This window comes from Sus scrofa, chromosome 16 (assembly GCF_054392235.1).
Source record: "Sus scrofa isolate SSC_HxYL_T2T_F1_AM1 chromosome 16, Sscrofa_HxYL_maternal_Yorkshire_Landrace_v2.0, whole genome shotgun sequence".
Lineage (NCBI taxonomy): Eukaryota > Metazoa > Chordata > Mammalia > Artiodactyla > Suidae > Sus > Sus scrofa.
This window is the reverse complement of record NC_139398.1, coordinates 31,489,505-31,506,596: the sequence shown is the minus strand read 5'-3', so window position 1 is coordinate 31,506,596 and position 17,092 is coordinate 31,489,505. Positions and strand designations below refer to the sequence as shown.

At 41.4% G+C, this 17,092-nt stretch overlaps 1 long non-coding RNA gene across 1 annotated transcript; it reads left to right on the top strand.

The window, feature by feature from the left end:
- Positions 1–165: 165 nt before the first annotated feature.
- LOC146395489 (uncharacterized) lies at positions 166–14,692 on the top strand. The gene is made up of 2 exons (XR_014831129.1): positions 166–919; positions 14,235–14,692. It is a non-coding gene; the product is annotated as an uncharacterized LOC146395489 (long non-coding RNA).
- The last annotated feature ends 2,400 nt before the right edge of the window (positions 14,693–17,092 follow it).

The following is a 17,092-nucleotide window of genomic DNA, read 5'->3' as shown; positions in this document are numbered from 1 at the left end:
GCAGGCCTGCTTTTCCCAGGGTACCCGGCTTTTCCCAGATCCTAGAAGTCCGCAGTGCGCCTGCGCCTTCTTCTGGGTGACTCGGTGACTCGACCTATTATTCTAGGGCCTTTTCGGCCACCGTAGCGAGAGAGAGGAGCTAAGTTTAAGTTTCCGGGAAGTCTCGGCCACCTGAATATCATCCCTGCCGCTGGGGCCGGACTCCGGAAGAGTGGCCAGCGTTCCCTGCAGCTTCGGCGTCGCCTGACCTGGCCTGACTGCTGAGTTCTGGAGACTTCTCAGGGATCCCAAGTCTGTGGCAGTGAATCGAGTGAACCCTCCTCACTGCAATTCAGGATTCCCAAGACCCAGGCCTTGGTGATCCAGGAACGAGCGCCTTTGCTCGGAAGTTCATTAGTACATGTCACCGCCTACCTATATTGCATCAGAAAGCATTGAACATGCAGTGAAACTTTCAATTAAGGAAATAACCACTCCGACTCCACGGATTCTCCCGTAGAGGTCTCAGTGTTTCGAATCTCCTGGTCTACTTTCATTTATTTTACCAGCCAATTGAAAACCGTTACTAATTTGAAATCAGAAGTGCAGTGAGTTCGTCTATAGTTTATGACCATCACCAACTTACTCCATCACCAGGTTTTATAGATTTTACTTTATAAATATCAGTCCTTGACAACTTGACACCTTCAGGGTCGTCCTTCCGTGAAGATCAATAACCAATAGCCTCCTGACCCGACTTTCTGCATTCATTTTTCACATGGCACCAGAATACAATACAAATATGATCATGACAACCTCTTGCTTAAAACTCTTCTTCAAGGGACTTTCAGTATAAAAATAGCCAAAGCTTTGAAGGCCTCTGACTGCCCAACTTTTTCACTTCACCATGCAGTGAACGAGTGATCTTACTGTTTCTCAGGTGTGCTCCCACAGGTTTTTTTTGTACCTGCAGAGTTTATTCTCCCCATCCTTATCTCTTCCTGCTCCACATGCTTTTTGCCTACTTTGCACCTATGTTAGCTCTCAAGAATTGTTGTCTTAGGGGAACCATTTCTTGACCCTTACTGAATGGAGCAAGTCTCCCTGTTAGATCTTCCTGCAGCTGTCTTTATAGCACCTATCAGTTCAGTTTTACGATTATAAAGTTACTGATTGAAAGCTTCTCTAAAGCACAACTTGTGTATTTTTGCCAGCATCTAGCAGATATAAGCCTGGCATACAGTTAACATTCAATACGTGTTGAGGGAATTAATGCGTGTTGAGATAATCCTTGCTTGAAAAACTAACTTTGTTAATAAGAGTAGATTATTGGTAGTACTTTGTGGGTGTTTAAGAAGTTCCAAGAGTTATGCGCAATTTTATAGGCTTAAATAAACCAATCTGACTTTCCATACTTAGAGTAGGAATCAATAGGATCTTACCTTCTATGCAAAACAAGTTAATTATGCTCTTTAGACAGGTTTTCAGAATTGCATCTTAATTTTGAAAAAGAATAACCAGGACCAGAAAGATCAAGGTCACTGAATTTGTTAGAAGCAAAATATAGGCAGAATATAGGCTAATAATGACAGATTGTTCTTACTACTGTGAAACTTGATCTTTAGCAGCTTTTCTTAACCCTTTGTTCTCATTTAACCTCAGAATCAGTCCTGGCCTAAGAATGGTGGAAGAAAAAGCAAAAGGCTTTCCTGAAGTGTTCAAAGTGGGCAGGAATTAGAAGCAGCTGCCCCATCCCCACCCCCCTTTAAAAAAAAAAAAAAAAAAAAAATCAGTTGTTGGCAGTATCCTGGTGGCACAGTGCCCTCTGGTGTTGGGAAGGAGTTCCTTCATCATATGCATACTTTGGGCCAAGCAATGATGGGAACTTTGAACACATCTAAAATCCAGAGCACAAAATAATGTTATGCAAACTTTTTTTGGTGTCTGTGTGTGTGTTTATGAACGAGAACAAAAAAAATGTTGACAGACAAACCTATGTTATGCCTACGAACTTTTTAGGACAGCAGGTTCTCAACAGCTCCTCTTTGAGAAGTGGAAAAATTAAGAGCTATGCTACAAAAGTGTTACAAATAATAGGAGATTGCACATAATCAACTTTTTAGAAATATGAATTAGAGGAAGAGTCAAGATCTATAATAATCTGTTATTCCTCATGTAGGAACATTTTTTTATTTTTTTATTTATTTATTTTTTTTTTGTCTTTTTGCTATTTCTAGGGCCGCTCCCGCGGCATATGGAGGTTCCCAGGCTAGGGGTCTAATCGGAGCTGGAGCCACCGGCCTACGCCAGAGCCACAGCAACGCAGGATCCGAGCCGCGTCTGCAACCTACACCACAGCTCACGGCAACGCCGGATCGTTAACCCACTGAGCAAGGGCAGGGACCGAACCCGCAACCTCATGGTTCCTAGTCGGATTCGTTAACCACTGCGCCACGACGGGAACTCCAGGAACATTTTTTTAAAAGGACATGCAAAGGATGTATAATGATGGAAGATATGTCTGGGAAGTTCTGCTTTGGTGTTAGTACATCTTAGAAAAACATTCATCTGGAACATAGCCAGGTAAGAGTGAATCTGATTACAGTGAGAATGAGTAGGGATGGTCTTTTGGTTGCAAGGAAGAGACTTATTTGGTGATTCTGACACATAGGGCGTTTATTCTAAAACGACTTGAAGTAGAAAGGCAAACAGGAATCTCATCTGTGTAGCTAGCAGGTGGATTGCAGGAAATTTGACAATTAGGCCTTACAGGAGGCTGCAAAGACGGCAGCTTGATGGTTGATCAGAATCAAGGTAATCTGTAGTAGCAGGAAGTTGTGGCTTTGCATTCTAGTACTCTACTAGTAGCAAGAGTCAGTCTTATTTTTTACTCTTCTTCCTATTACCAGCTGGCCAATTTATTCCATATGTCTTGGTTCAAATGATCAAGGAGGAAAATAAGAATAATTATCTACTTACCAAGCCATGTCATCATAAGTCACAGGCTAATTTATGGACGGGTTGGTTGTTCCTTAGGTCTGGTGCCTCCCCTGCTGTTATGAGTAATAGCTGGGGGACCTGTCATGCGGTCTCACCCTCCTGCTGCCAGGATGAGTGTCTTTCCTCATGGACTGTGGGCACCTTCTGAAGGAGATGCTGAGCATGACAGGTGCTACTAGTGTTATATCTAAGGCAAAACGTGTTTGGGATTCATTTAGCAGTATTTTCAGTTACTATCAAGAACTTTGGGTGCTGTTGCACTTAAAAAGGGGCAAAGAGGGTTTTTGGTGGGGTGGGGATGCAGGGTTGCTTCACTTCTAACAACAGCTGACAAAACTAGTTCCATGGAAGTTTCCTGGCGGTGCAGCAGGTTAAGGATCTGGCACTCTCACTGCTGTGGCTTAGGTTGCTGCTGTGGTGTAGGTTCTTTTCCTGGCCTGGGAACTTCCACATGTTGAGTAAGCAGCTAAAAAAAAGCAATCAAAAACAAAAAACAAACCAAAAAACCCCCATGGAATGCACTTCGGAAAATGTGACACTTCCCTTATAAGGTGTTGGTTGTAATGAGTGATTTAATGCTTTCATAAATGAATCTTGGCTTGTGTTTTAGTCTGAAATCCTTAGAGCTGTCAGGCATTTGGTCCCTACTGATAGGAATTTTTTCCTTCTGATTTTTTTTGCAGTTCATCCTACAAATTGTATTGTACCTGAAAAAGATGGTAAACATTGTAAATGCTGTTGAAAATTATACCAATCATCATGCACATTCAGGGCATACAAAATACATTTTTGCTATAGACCACAGCACAGAAGCTAATACTGATGCAGATTTAGAAGACAATGTTCACTCAGGCCACAAGCATTATAACTGTGTCAACCGGAAAATTGATCTCTAACACTGAGTATTTTATACCAATGTTTCTGGTGTACTTTTCAAAACTGTTGAAATGTGCCATGGGCATTTTGAATGACAGTGTCAACCTTTAGTATGTGGTTCCAAGATAGAAAATCTGTCCACACCTTGAAGAGGGGACTCTGTGGTATTTGATCCTGGTTTCTTATATGAGTTATTCCAGTTTGTATGGTGGGTTTCCTTCGCACCTGTTAGATTTCATTTCAGTGGATATTAACTTACTGTTCTGACCTAATAACACCTAGCACATCCCCCATTTTCTGCTGCTTTTTTGACGAACACTTTACTTCTTTTAACCTTTTGAGGTTACCCCATTTTCTACCTGTCTAGCCTTTCCTTAAAGGTACACTTTTTCCTCTCTTGCCTCTACCATAATAATTTTTTTCTTAAGGAAGCATCTCTCTTCCTGCAGCTCAGTCTGTCTTCTGCTATTTTACTTTCAGTGTAATCCTGCTTATTTCTAACACTAAACCAAAAGCATATTTTTCAAGTTACTCTCCTTCCTCTTGGATCTCCTAAGAGTTTCTGCTTCCCAGAGACTGAGATTTTAGACATAGGTCTTTTAAAAATTTTAATTACCTTAGAGTTCCCATTGCAGCTCAGTGGAAACAAACCCGACCGGTATCCATGAGGATGTGTGTCGATCCCTGTCCTCACTCATGTAAGTTAAGGATCCTGTATTGCCATGAGCTGTGGTGTAGGTCACAGACATGGCTTGGATCCTGAGTTGCTGTGGCTGTGGCGTAGGCCGGCAGCTGCAGCTCCAATTCAACCCCTAGCCTGGGAACTTCCATGTGCTGCAGGTGCAGCCCTACAAAGACCAAAAAAAAAAAAAAAGTAATTACCTTCTTCACCTTACAGTTTGCAGTAATTTAACTGCATTATTTCTCTGCCTTATCCCCCTAAAGAACATATTCTTGGAGTTCCCGTCGTGGCGCAGGGGTTAACGAATCTGACTAGGAACCATGAGGTCGCGGGTTCGGTCCCTGCCCTTGCTCAGTGGGTTAACGATCCGGCGTTGCCGTGAGCTGTGGTGTAGGTCGCAGACGCGGCTTGGATCCCGCGTTGCTGTGGCTCTGGCGTAGGCCGGTGGCTACAGCTCCGATTCAACCCCTAGCCTGGGAACCTCCATATGCCGCGGGAGCGGCCCAAGAAATAGCAACAACAGCAACAACAACAACAACAGACAAAAAGAGGCAAAAAGACAAAAAAAAAAAAAAAAAAAAAAAAAAAAAAAGAACATATTCTCTTTATAATAAAGGCTCATATCCTGGTCTTGATATCAATAACATGAACCAATTTTTTTTAATTTTTTTAAACTCTCAAGAGCCTACTTAAGATCACATGGCTGGCGAAACCTCTGGACAAACCACAAAAGTCAAAATAGTTACTCCCTCCAGGCTTTTTTCCTAAAATACAGTACAAAAGCCATGAAAAAAGGAGTGGAACTGGGGACAACTGATCTAGTTTTGGGTCCCTAGACCTAGTCCTAAAACTAGAACTAATCCTGAGATTACCTACAGCAGGGCTCTGTAGCCCTTGTGTGCCTTAGCTGCCTTTGTACTTGAATATCCTGCACACTGGCTAAAAATAGCAAACATTATTCCTTCTCACCATACTTAACAGAACATCCCAGCCTAATGTTTAGTGCTAGGAAAAGCTGAAGCAGCCAATTTCTCAGGCTACACATCCTACTTATAAGACAGATGCCTGGCCTGTTCCACTTCCATACCGACTACAACTACTGTAAAATCAGCAGGTCACAATATAAAAGGCTATGAAGCTGCTCAGGAATTTTGCAAGTCAATTGTTAAACACAGCCGTGGTTAAAAATTAAATCAGTTTAAATGCAATGTAGTATCCTGGATGGGATCCTGGAACAAAAAAAAAAAAGTAGAGTAGTGGAAAAGTGATACATTTGAAGTCATAGTTTATAGTATAGCCCTAATGTTAATTTCTTAGCTTTCCTCAATGTACCCTGGTCATTAGAGAAAACAGGGTCAGGAGTACACGGGGACTCGAACTTACCAACCCTTCTGTTAATCTGAAGCTATTTTGAAATAAAATTCATGCAAATTTTTATTCTGAGATAATTTTATGTTTTGTCACATATATAATATTTAAATTATATAAAATTATTTATAAACTTACGATTAAATGTTATATTTTTAAAATATAAATTGTGTTCAAATGTATCAAACATGTTAATAAATATCAAAACTTACCACTTCCTAAATATTTTACTATATTCAACAATTACCTATGCTTTTGAGGTCACTCGTATCTATTCTATCAGTATGGTAAGATGCTGTACCCTTCCTAGCTTATCCAATTCAGAGTTCAGACATTGGTAGCTTGAAACTGGCCATGGTGGGAGTATTTACACCTCAGAAACTGGCAGATCCTACAAATCAGGGCTTATCGTTTTCTCCAGAGAGCTGGTTCTTAGACATTTACCAGCATACCACTGGGTATGTTGTCATAAATCTGTGATAATACATGTGGGGGCTCTTCCTTCTAGATGTACAGTTCGTGGGTTCAGAGGCAATGGAAAGGCTTCCTCATTGTTAGCCTTTAATAACTCATTTGGAGAATGTTTGCTTTTGGGTCTCACAACCTTGGGCTGGATTATTTTGAAAGTCCGAGTCCCTAAGGGAAGAATGCTTCAGCCAGGGAGTGTGGCCATGGGACAGATGAATTGGGACTGCCCCCTGGACACTTTGGGCTCCACATACTGCTGCACCTACAGGCAGAACTGAGAGGTGATTTTCTGGCCAGAATAATTGATCTTGATTACTAGGGGACAAATGGGTTTCTGCTAGGTAAAGGAGGATTTTGTCAGGAACCTAACAAGATTCACTGAGTCATTTTTTTTTAGCACTTCCTTGCCTAATGTTCTGATTGTTGGGAAATGCTGACAATTCAACGAAGACAAGGAAGGAAGGTTAGGGCGATCCCACTAAGTAAAGAACCCTATCTAGCCAGGTCCTCACAGAGGCTAAAGGTAACGTGAATAGCTGCTAGAAGAAGGGAGCTACACAGGACTGGCTACATCATTTGCAGAGCCGAGTAAAATAAAAATGTGGGGCTCCTTTCCCAAATGCTATCAAGAATTTCAATACAGCAACAGCAGAGTATTAACCAAATGTGGGGCCCTTCTAATTTCAGGGATCCCTATTGCCTCACTGATCCTATACCCACGAAGCCGGTCCTCAGCCCTTGCGATCAGAAAGAAATGTGGACAGTAGCAGTTGTGTTTATAGCACTTCTTTCTTATTTTTTTCCCTTCCTCCAACTTTTCCTTCTATCACATATGAAGGACACCATGGGTGGCTAACATTTTAGGCTCCATGAAGGAATATGTTTGAGTCAACATCACTCCAAAATGATGAACAACCTTAAGGGACCTCATGTGTCCCTTGCGTCGTAAACTTTTTACGTGGATGAAAGACTAGAGAGGATGTTGAGGGGGGAAAGTTATGACCTGTACTGATGGACTCCTGTGCCATTGGCTTCCAGTAGCTTCCAGCCAATGGGACTCTTAACAGGAGATGGGAAGGCTCAGAATAAAAGCAGGGTATTTATTCCCCTGGCTCTGTTCTGGGAGGAGGGTGCCATGAGATGTTGATGATTCACTACCCAAGGTCACTGCTCATCTGATGGCAATCCTCTCCACACAATTTTTTTTTTTTTTTTTTAGGGCTGCACCTGCAGCATATAGAAGTATGATCCCAGGCTAGGGGTCAAATCAGAGCTGCAGCTGCCAGCCACAGCCACACAGGATCTGAGCCTTGTCTGTGACCTACACCACAGCTCATGGCAATGCCAGATCCTTAACCCCCGGAGTGAGACCAGGGATTGAACCATATCCTCATGAATACTAGTCAGGTTCATAACCCACTGAGCCACAACAGGAACTCCAGCACACGATTCTTTTCTTCTAGGTTTCAGTAAATACTGGCTCTCCTCACCCCTCCTGACCAAGGAGTGGTTGCAGATTTCCCATTTCTTCTGGCCACAGGTTCCTGACTCACTACACCTCCTCATCCTCTTAAAACCCACTGTAAATAAACACTCTTTTAAGTTACACTAATTTTGAGTTGGCCATGTTTCCTGGTTGGACCCGGTCTGATATCTTTCTGTTCCTCAGCTGTAAAATGAGGCTAAGAATAACACATGATTCTGGAGTTTGTAGGGAGAATAAAATGAAAGTAAATGTATGAAAAGTACTTTGCAAACTCCAAAGGGCTTTAAGAGTTAATTATGTTTGGGGAAATGAATGTTCTGGCTAATTACTCTCTAGACTCATTAGGAACAACCCTAAAAAAATCCACCCGGAGTTCCTGTCGTGGCACAGTGGTTAACGAATCTGACTAGGAACCATGAGGTTGTGGGTTCGGTCCCTGCCCTTGCTCAGTGGGTTAAGGATCCGGCGTTGCCGTGAGCTGTGGTGTAGGTTGCAGATGCGGCTCGGATCCCGAGTTGCTGTGGCTCTGGCGTAGGCTGGCGGCTACAGCTCCAATTAGACCCCTAGCCTGGGAACCTCCATATGCCGCAGAAGCGGCCCAAGAAATAGCAAAAAAAAAAAAAAAAAAAAAAAAAAAAAAAAAAATCCACCTGAATCAATCTTCACTTTTATTATATCTCCTCTTTGCCGAGAATGTTACAGTGTTTTTTCACTGCCTAGTGCAGAGATGGTCTTTAAGAGGCCGTCACAGTTTAGACCCTAGTCACTTTCTAGTTTATGTTTCTTCTCTGCCCTCATAAATTCCAGTGAAACAGATGTAGCCCAGGAGTGTTTTTTGTATCCTGGCCTTTGCTCATTTGGTCATGCACTCACCCCTTCAGATTCGTCTAAATCTTGCCGTCTCTTAATGCCCAGCATAAAACCTTAGCAAACTCACAGATACCATTTGTATCTAGAGCATGTGTTGGATATATGCTTCCCTTGGAAATTAATCAAATGTTGGGGACCTTAATATGCCTTATGGTGATCAAGGGCCACATGTTCACCATTTCTCACCTCTCCCCTTTTCTGTGCAGACTGATAGGATTCAGCCTGCTTCCCTTTTCCCGTATGGTGGCAGAGCTACTTTCTTTCCAGAGCTTTTTCTTCCTCTAAGATGTATTGAGATGAGATTCTTCCCACCTGCTCTCTTCTAGTCTGTCCCTGAAATGAAGTGCATGGTCTTTCTTATTTTAAGTATTTGCATTTGCCTTTGCAGAGAGTAGATGGGAGGAATGGCAGAGCAAACAGAGAGACTTGATTAATTTTGCAGTTTTCTAGTAGCCTCCATCCTTCGACCAGTGTTTTCTGGGTCCTTTCCTGCTCTGTGATCTGCTTCTATTATCTCAAAGTGGAGCTCAAGGAACACCACTTCCCCAGTTCCTCACCATTCAGGGACCCTCTGTCTGTAAGATGGTCATTTACATCTCAGGGGGCTGCAGCCTAGGTACCTTGCATTGAAACATCTGTATTTCAGGTGGAAATATCATCTCAATAACAACTGCTACTTTTGAACAACTTATTTAATTAATTATTTAGTTATTCTGCATGGCACCTCATCATTGAGGAAACAGATTTAGGGAGGTTGAATCATTTGGCCAGAGCTAGAGACTTAGTAAAAGCAGGGCTAGGAGTGGACATAGGCCTATTTGTCTCCCAAATCTGTTTCTTCCACTCTTCCAAACCGCATCACCTCAACCTTAGGTTATTTCCTGGCAATTACGAGCTATCTAATGAAAGCATATGTAGGCATTCCTTTTGTTATGTTAATCTTAGTATCTGTATTTTTTATCATTTTTAATTTTCATTTTTAAGAATGTCATTTCCATGTTACTTAAAAAATTAATAATTGGAGACAGAAACATTTTTTATATGTCACTGTATTAGACAATGCATCTTTACTATGGGTTTAATGCAAAGTATGTGTTTACCATGTGTTTATTGGTTAATTGTTCCAGAAAGTTTTGTTTGTTTGTTTGTTTGTTTGTTTTAATGGCCACAACTGCGGCACATGGAATTTCCCAGGGCAGGGGTCGAATCAAAGCTATAGCTTGCAGCAGTGCCATATCCTTAACCCAGTGAGCAATACCAGAGATGGAACCCACATCCTCACAGAGACACCATCAGATTCTTAACCCACTGAACCACAATGGGAACTTCTTGGAAAGTTTTTGTTCAAGAATAAATAAGTTCTGGAGTTCCCATCATAGCTCAGTGGTTAGCAAACCCGACTAGCATCCATGAGGACACAGGTTCGATCCCTGGCCTTGCTCAGTGGGTTAAGGATCTAGTGTTGCCATGAGCTGTGGTGTAGGTCATGGATGTGGCTGGGATGCCATGTTGCTGTGGCTGTGGTGTAGGCCGGCAGCTATAGCTCCGATTGAACCCCTAGCCTGGGAACCTCCATATGCTGTGGGTATAGCCCTAAAAAGAGAGAGAGAGAGAGAGAGAGAGAATGTATTGTAGTAGAGGCAGGAAGATCTGGTCCCATTTACTTATGAACTGGCTAAAAAAGCCAGCTGTGATGCTATTAGAAGGTAAAGGGAACTCGAATTGAGTGGGGGAAAAAGACAGCTATGATTATCAGCTTCAGGCCAGTAAATAGCTATTGGCATAGGGGTCGTAGCAGTTATGCTAAATATTATTTAATTGTTTCTCTTCCTCCTTCTTTCTACCTCTCTCCATTATATGAGGAATATTGATGCTAGCTAATATTAAGTTTTCAGGAAGAAACATGAATGAATGGATATCAACAAGAATAAAATAGTTGATATGTGTTGATGACACGTTTTCATTTGAATTAAGGACAAGAATGCATGCTGAAGGTCAGAATGCTATAACAGTTTCCAATTTTTCCCCAAGATCTGCTCCCTACCCTGGGTCTGATTTGGAGGCTGACTATTATAGACTGAATGGTTTTTGGTTTTTGTCTTTTGCTTTTTAGGGCTGCACACACAGCATATGGAAGTTCCCAGGCTAGGGGTCAAATTGGAGCTGCAGCTGCCAGCCTGCACCATCGCCACAGTAACACCAGATCCCTGACCTACTAAGTGGAGCCAGGGATCGAACCTTCATCCTCATGGATACTAGTCAGATTTGTTTCCACTGTCCCACAACAGGAACTCCCTAGACTGAATATTTGTGATCCCTTAAAATTCATATGTTGAAACCCTAACCCCCAATGTGATGGAATTAGGAGGTGAGACCTTTGGAGTGTTATTAGGTCTTGAGGCTGGAGGCCTCATGGATGAGCCCAGTGTCCTCATGCAGGAGGATCCAGAGAGGCTCCATGTGTCCTGTGAGGATGCAGAATGAAGACAGCCATCTCTGAACCAGGAAGCATGCGCTCACCAGGCACTGAATCTGCTGATGCGTTAATCTTGGACTTCTCAGCTTCTAGCACTGTGAGAAATAAAATTTCTGTTGTTTATAAGGAACCCAATGTACAGTATGCTTCTATGGCAGCCTGACGGGACCAAGACACTGGCCTTCATCCAGCCATCTTGCCTTCTCAATGCCCCTTGGATTTAAGCCATGGGAAGTAACAGCAGGAGGTCAGAAGGACTGAGGAGCGTGAGATGAGTGTATTGATGCCCCCAGTTCCTTCCTTGTAGGGTCTTCCTGGGCAGGATGTATCTTTTGACCAAATAGGACAGCCCTATTAAGCTGTCTTCCCTGAACAGCTCTCTGAATGCAGTGGTTAGAGAAATGCTCCCTCCCATAGCCCCTTCATGAGTGAGGGATGTATGATTACTAGTCTTAAGTCATGAACTATCTCCTGTGCTTTCCCTACATTATGCCCACACCTTTGATTTTTTTCAAATTACCCAATTTACAGGTGCCAGCTCTTCCTGCCAGGGTCCTGATAACCTTTAAGCTTGAAGTTGAACTGATTGCCCAGTTTTAAAAAATGGTTTCTGCAGTGTCTTCTTTGGGGGTGGCGGAAGTTTCAGGGCTTGGTGCTCAGGGCTTAGAAGCACTAGTCTAGAGACATAGCTTGGACATTGTTTCTTTACTTTCTTTAAATCTTTTCATTTTCTGCTTAATTTTGCCAGGGGAAAAACAATGAATTATTTTACAAACAAGAGCCGTTGTTCAACAAATACACTAATCTGTATCTTTGCTTACTAGAAATATTTGAGTAGCTTTTGGAGGTCTGAACCTCACCTCCAAAGGGGCATGCTTTCCTCCAAAGTAAGTTATAAACTTATAAAATTGTGCTTTTGTTTTTGATTTCCTTCTCTTCTAAATTTTTTTTTTCCTTTTTAGTCCACACTCATGGCCAATGGAAGTTCCCAGGCTAGGGCTCAAATCAGAGCTGCAGCTGCCACCCTGCACCACAGCCACAGCAATGCCAGATCCAAGCTGCATCTGCAAACTACACCACAGCTCAAGACAACACCAGATGCTTAACCCACTGAGAGGGGCCAGGGAGAGAACCCGAGTTTTCACAGATACCAGTCGGGTTTGTTACCACCGAGCCACGACAGGAACTCCCATTCCCCTTCTCATTTCTTTGGTATCTCTGCCATTCTCTGAATGTACTCTGGAACCTCACTCTTCTCCACCCACTTGTCTCTGTGAAAACTAGCTTCTGGGAAAGGCCTTGAATTCATTTTCATTACATAAATGACTGCTTGACTTTGGTTTGTTACCTCACTCAGATACCAAAAGCTGGCTAAACCAGGATTTTCTCAAACTCAGCACTGTTGACATTTGAGGCCCAAATATTCTTTGTTGTAGGGGGTTGTTCTATAGCCTGCTAAGCTAAATCCCTAGCTTCAACCTATTAGATGGCAGTAGCACCCTTCTCCTAGTTGTGATAACCAAAAATGTCTCCAGGCATTCCCATGTCGTGTTGGGGCAGTATCATTCACAGCTGAGAGCCCTGGTCTAAGAGGATGAAGTTCCACCTGTGCAAGTTTTGGGCATCATCAAATCAGAAGGAAAAATGTGTATCAGGGCAATCACTGGGAGGTTCCTCTTAAAATATGGACCTTGAACGCTTGTTGCTAAAGGACCACCTGGTTTTCCAACTGAATTGTTTGGTCAGATAATTTTTCTCCAAACAAATCTGTACACATCCATATTTTCTCTGAATATTTCCTATTTAGTGATGAAATTATGGTGACTTGTGATTATGACTAAAAGTATATTTTCAGTTTTTGTTTCATACACACACACACACACACACACACACACGTGAGAGAGAAGGAGAGAAAGACAGAAATTCACTATAAGGAATTGGCTCATCCAATTCTTGATCTGAGAAGTTCCAGAATCAAGTCAGAGACCCAGAAGAGCCAATGCTCTTAAGTTCTAGAATGGAATCCAGTAGACTTGACACCCAAGAAGAGCTGATTTTTTGGTTTGACTTTGAAGGCAGGAAGAGACCAATCCCCTCCTTGAATAATCAGGCAGGAGTTTCCTCTTACACAGTGTTTTAAACTCTATTCAGATCTTCACTTGATTAGATGAGGCCCCTTTCCACTAGGGAGGAACAATCTGCTTTAGTCTACTCATTCAAATGTTATTCTTATCTGGAAACACCCTCACAGTCACACCCAGAAAAATGGGGGAGACAAACTGGGATGGCCAAGCCTGTGCCATGAACTTCTGGGGCTGAATTACCCCTGGGGCTGGGGGATCACTCCCACCCGAGGGATGCAGAATGGAGAGAAGTGGTTTTCTGATAGAAAGGTGGGGGGAAAAAAAAACAGTCCAATAATTTTGTCTTCCCTTTGGCCACCCATTGATACACAATTACATTTTTGTTTTATAGAAATTTCACACTCTAATACATTTTAAAAAGCTCACACTGACAACATGTTATCAATCCTTGTTTGATGGGGAGGCAGATAAATAGATGATAAATAGATAGCAAATATACAGATATATTTTAGCATCAGTGATAAGCTCAATATAACTCTAAGTGCTGGGGCTACAAAAATGAATGAGACGTAGGATTCTTAGTCTCATGAAACTCATGACTAATGGGGAAATTTAAACAAATAAGCAACCATTATAAAACAGTGTGATAATGATTATTAGGTACAATGATAATGATTGTGAAATAAATATTTGCATTCTAAGACAAGTCAAGGAAAATTTTAATGTAAAAATTTTTCTCTGCCCTTTGGTTCTCCTCTTTCTCCTCTGCTGTGCATTGTGTATGTATTATGCATCAACTAAACCTCCCTGTGGACAGAAATACCTGCTCAACCATAAAGAGCAACTTTCTCCTAGCACCAATAACTCCTTGAAAGATAACATTCCTTCTTGATCTTTTATTTTGTCATTTAATTAATTAATTAATTTTGTTTTTTATGGCCGCAGGTGCAGCACACCACAGCCACAGCAACTCGGGATCTGAGCCACATCTGTGACCTACAATACAACTCATGGCAATGCCAGGTCCTTAACCCACTGAGTAAGGCCAGGGATTGAACCCACATCCTCACAGATACTAGTTGGATTCTTAACTGCCTGAGCCACGAAGGGAACTCCCTCCTTCTTGATCTTTTAAATGGTCACGACGATCCACCACTCTGTACTTGCAGATCTGGATTTCGCAAACTATCTACATCATTTAATGTACAGTCCCCTGTCTTAAAAACCCAAATAACTATCCTTTGACCTCTAATAGACGAAATAGTTTTTGGAGCTTTCTGAAATGCTGTTCTGGGTTATAATCCTCAATTTGACTCTAATAACATTTCCCATTTCTTTATTAGAGCAACTGATTAATTTTTTTTGTTGATATAATCCTGCATAAAGGAATAAAATCCTTTTTTGTCTTTTATGGTATTATTTCTTGCCTTTTTTGGCATTTGTGGGGAATATAAAAATGCGGAAGACAAACACACTGGATTTGGAGTCAATAGACTTTGGGTAATCTCTAGCTCTGGGGCCTTAATTAAGGAAGGATATGACCACTGTTGGTTCTGTTATCACAAGTGTAAAATAAGGATGTTGAACTAGAGGGCCCTCTAGATTTCTCTTTTAAAATTCTATATATTTGCCTGTATAAGATTGTAGTAATCCCATGGTGGCTCTATTGGAACAGTTGTCTAGTCGGGGTGTACATAAACTGAGAAGCCACTAGATGTCACTCATCTACTTCACTGATTTTGCTTCTCAGGCCCCCCCCCCCACCCCCCATTTTAAATGCCAGGATATTTGGGAAGCTAAATGGGACCTTAAAATTCATACTGCTCAATCATGTCAGTTAATTTTAAAAAATAGACTATTTGGAATAGATAGCTCAAATGATTTAGCTAAGATCACATAGCTACTTAGCATTAGAACCAGATTTCTTGACTTCTATTCCAGAGGAGTTTCCTCTCTTTAAAATAAGTAATGCTCGGAAAGGATGGCTTTGCATCAGTTACCAACTTTGATCACTTTTTTTCTTTTTCTTCCTGGGCTATTTTCAAAGTAAATTAGGGGGTCTGGAGCCAGTTGTTCAAGTTGTTGTGATTTAATATCATACTGGGTCAAAATGTAATATTATTTATAGATGCCTGCTCTGCCTCAAGACCTGTTGGCAGGTAAGTCATAGGAGGATATAAGAAACTGGGTAAATGTGAATGGAAAAGGAAATCAAAGTTCAGAAACACATGGCTTATATGAAGGTTAGATTTTAGAAACCTCAGGTTTTCCTTTCTTAACGTGGTCCTGGATAGAAAGTCAAAAAGGGCTTTTTCGGAAAGTGAAATAGCTTTTTAAAGATCTCTGCATCAGATGTATTAACAGTAATTTCTATTGTAAGATACCTTGAATCTTATCTAACAGACTGTTTTTAATAAACGTAGTTGTCTAATTCTTCGTTTAGATGACCCCAGGGTATTTGAGACAGAAGTGGGACTGTCAGAGGCAGGCCCACTAAAATAAAAAGTGATAGCAGACAGCCTGAAAAGAATAAAAGGGAAAACTGCTAGACTCAAAGAAACAAAACTATATTACATAATTATAAAGTAACATATGTTTACAATGACAACTTTAGATCTTCAGGGTAAAATTACATTCACTATCCTTTGTGATATAATCTTTTTGAGGAGGACGTCTTATAAAATGGTTTAAAGTGAGGCTTTGGTATCCAAAAGGAATAATTTTTCTTATGTGAGAAACTCATTTATGTAATGCTTATAAAGTAGAAATTATAATAAATCTCTTTTTCAGGATGGAGCTAGGAATGGATCATGTAAATAAATAGTGAGTCTGTTAATACTGGCCTCATTTACTGAATAAATTGAAACCAAAAATACTACTTCACAGGGTGCTAGGGATGTTTGAAAGAGTATGGCAAATGCTGTATAATCATAAGCTATTAAGATGGTGACAGTAAGGAAAAGTGAATGCACACACCCTCCAAAGGAAAGCTCTCTGTGAGGAGATGAACTGAGAAAATGGAAGAGCTCAGAATTAAAAAGACAGAGGAACAGGGAGTTCCTGCCGTGGCTCAGCAGTTAAGGAACCTGACTAGTATCCATGAGGACACGGTTCGATCCCTGGCCTCGCTCAGTGGGTTAAGGATCCGGCATTGCTGTGAGCTGAAGTGTAGGTCGCCGATGAAGCTTGGATCCTGCTTTGCTGTGGCTGTGGTGTAGGCCAGCAGCTATAGCTCTGATTTGACTCCTAGCTTGGGAACCTCCATATGCTGTGGGTACAGCCTTAAAAAAGACAATAATATAAAATAAAATAAAAAATAAAAAGAACGAAAAGGAGGGTGGGCCATGGGTTAAGGTCTCTGTGATGTGAAGTTGCAGGACTGATTTTCTTACCAGAAGATAAGAAATGATCAGAGAGATTCTGCCAGGAACCAGAAAATGGGAACACACTGAACTGGTACTGGGATGTGGCCCATCGTGACTGCCCGTAAAACTATGGCTCTCCAACTGGGATGGAGCACGTGAATCTAAGGGGCCAACTCTTTTTTTTTTTTTTTTTTTTTCCTGCTCAATTCTAACATGAACGAACACCAGGACCCGTATAGCACCTTTCTTAAGCTATTTTCAGTTTTATTTTTGGACAACTGGGATGTTCTGTTTTTCCTATTTTGTATGGTCAGGCTTCAGTCTTTTTATCCTCCTTTTTTAATCCTCGTGATTAATTTATATTTACAATTGGAAGTTGTTGGTTGTAAGAAGATTCCAGTTGGTTTCAATGAGGAAGCAAGACAAATTGGAGATTCC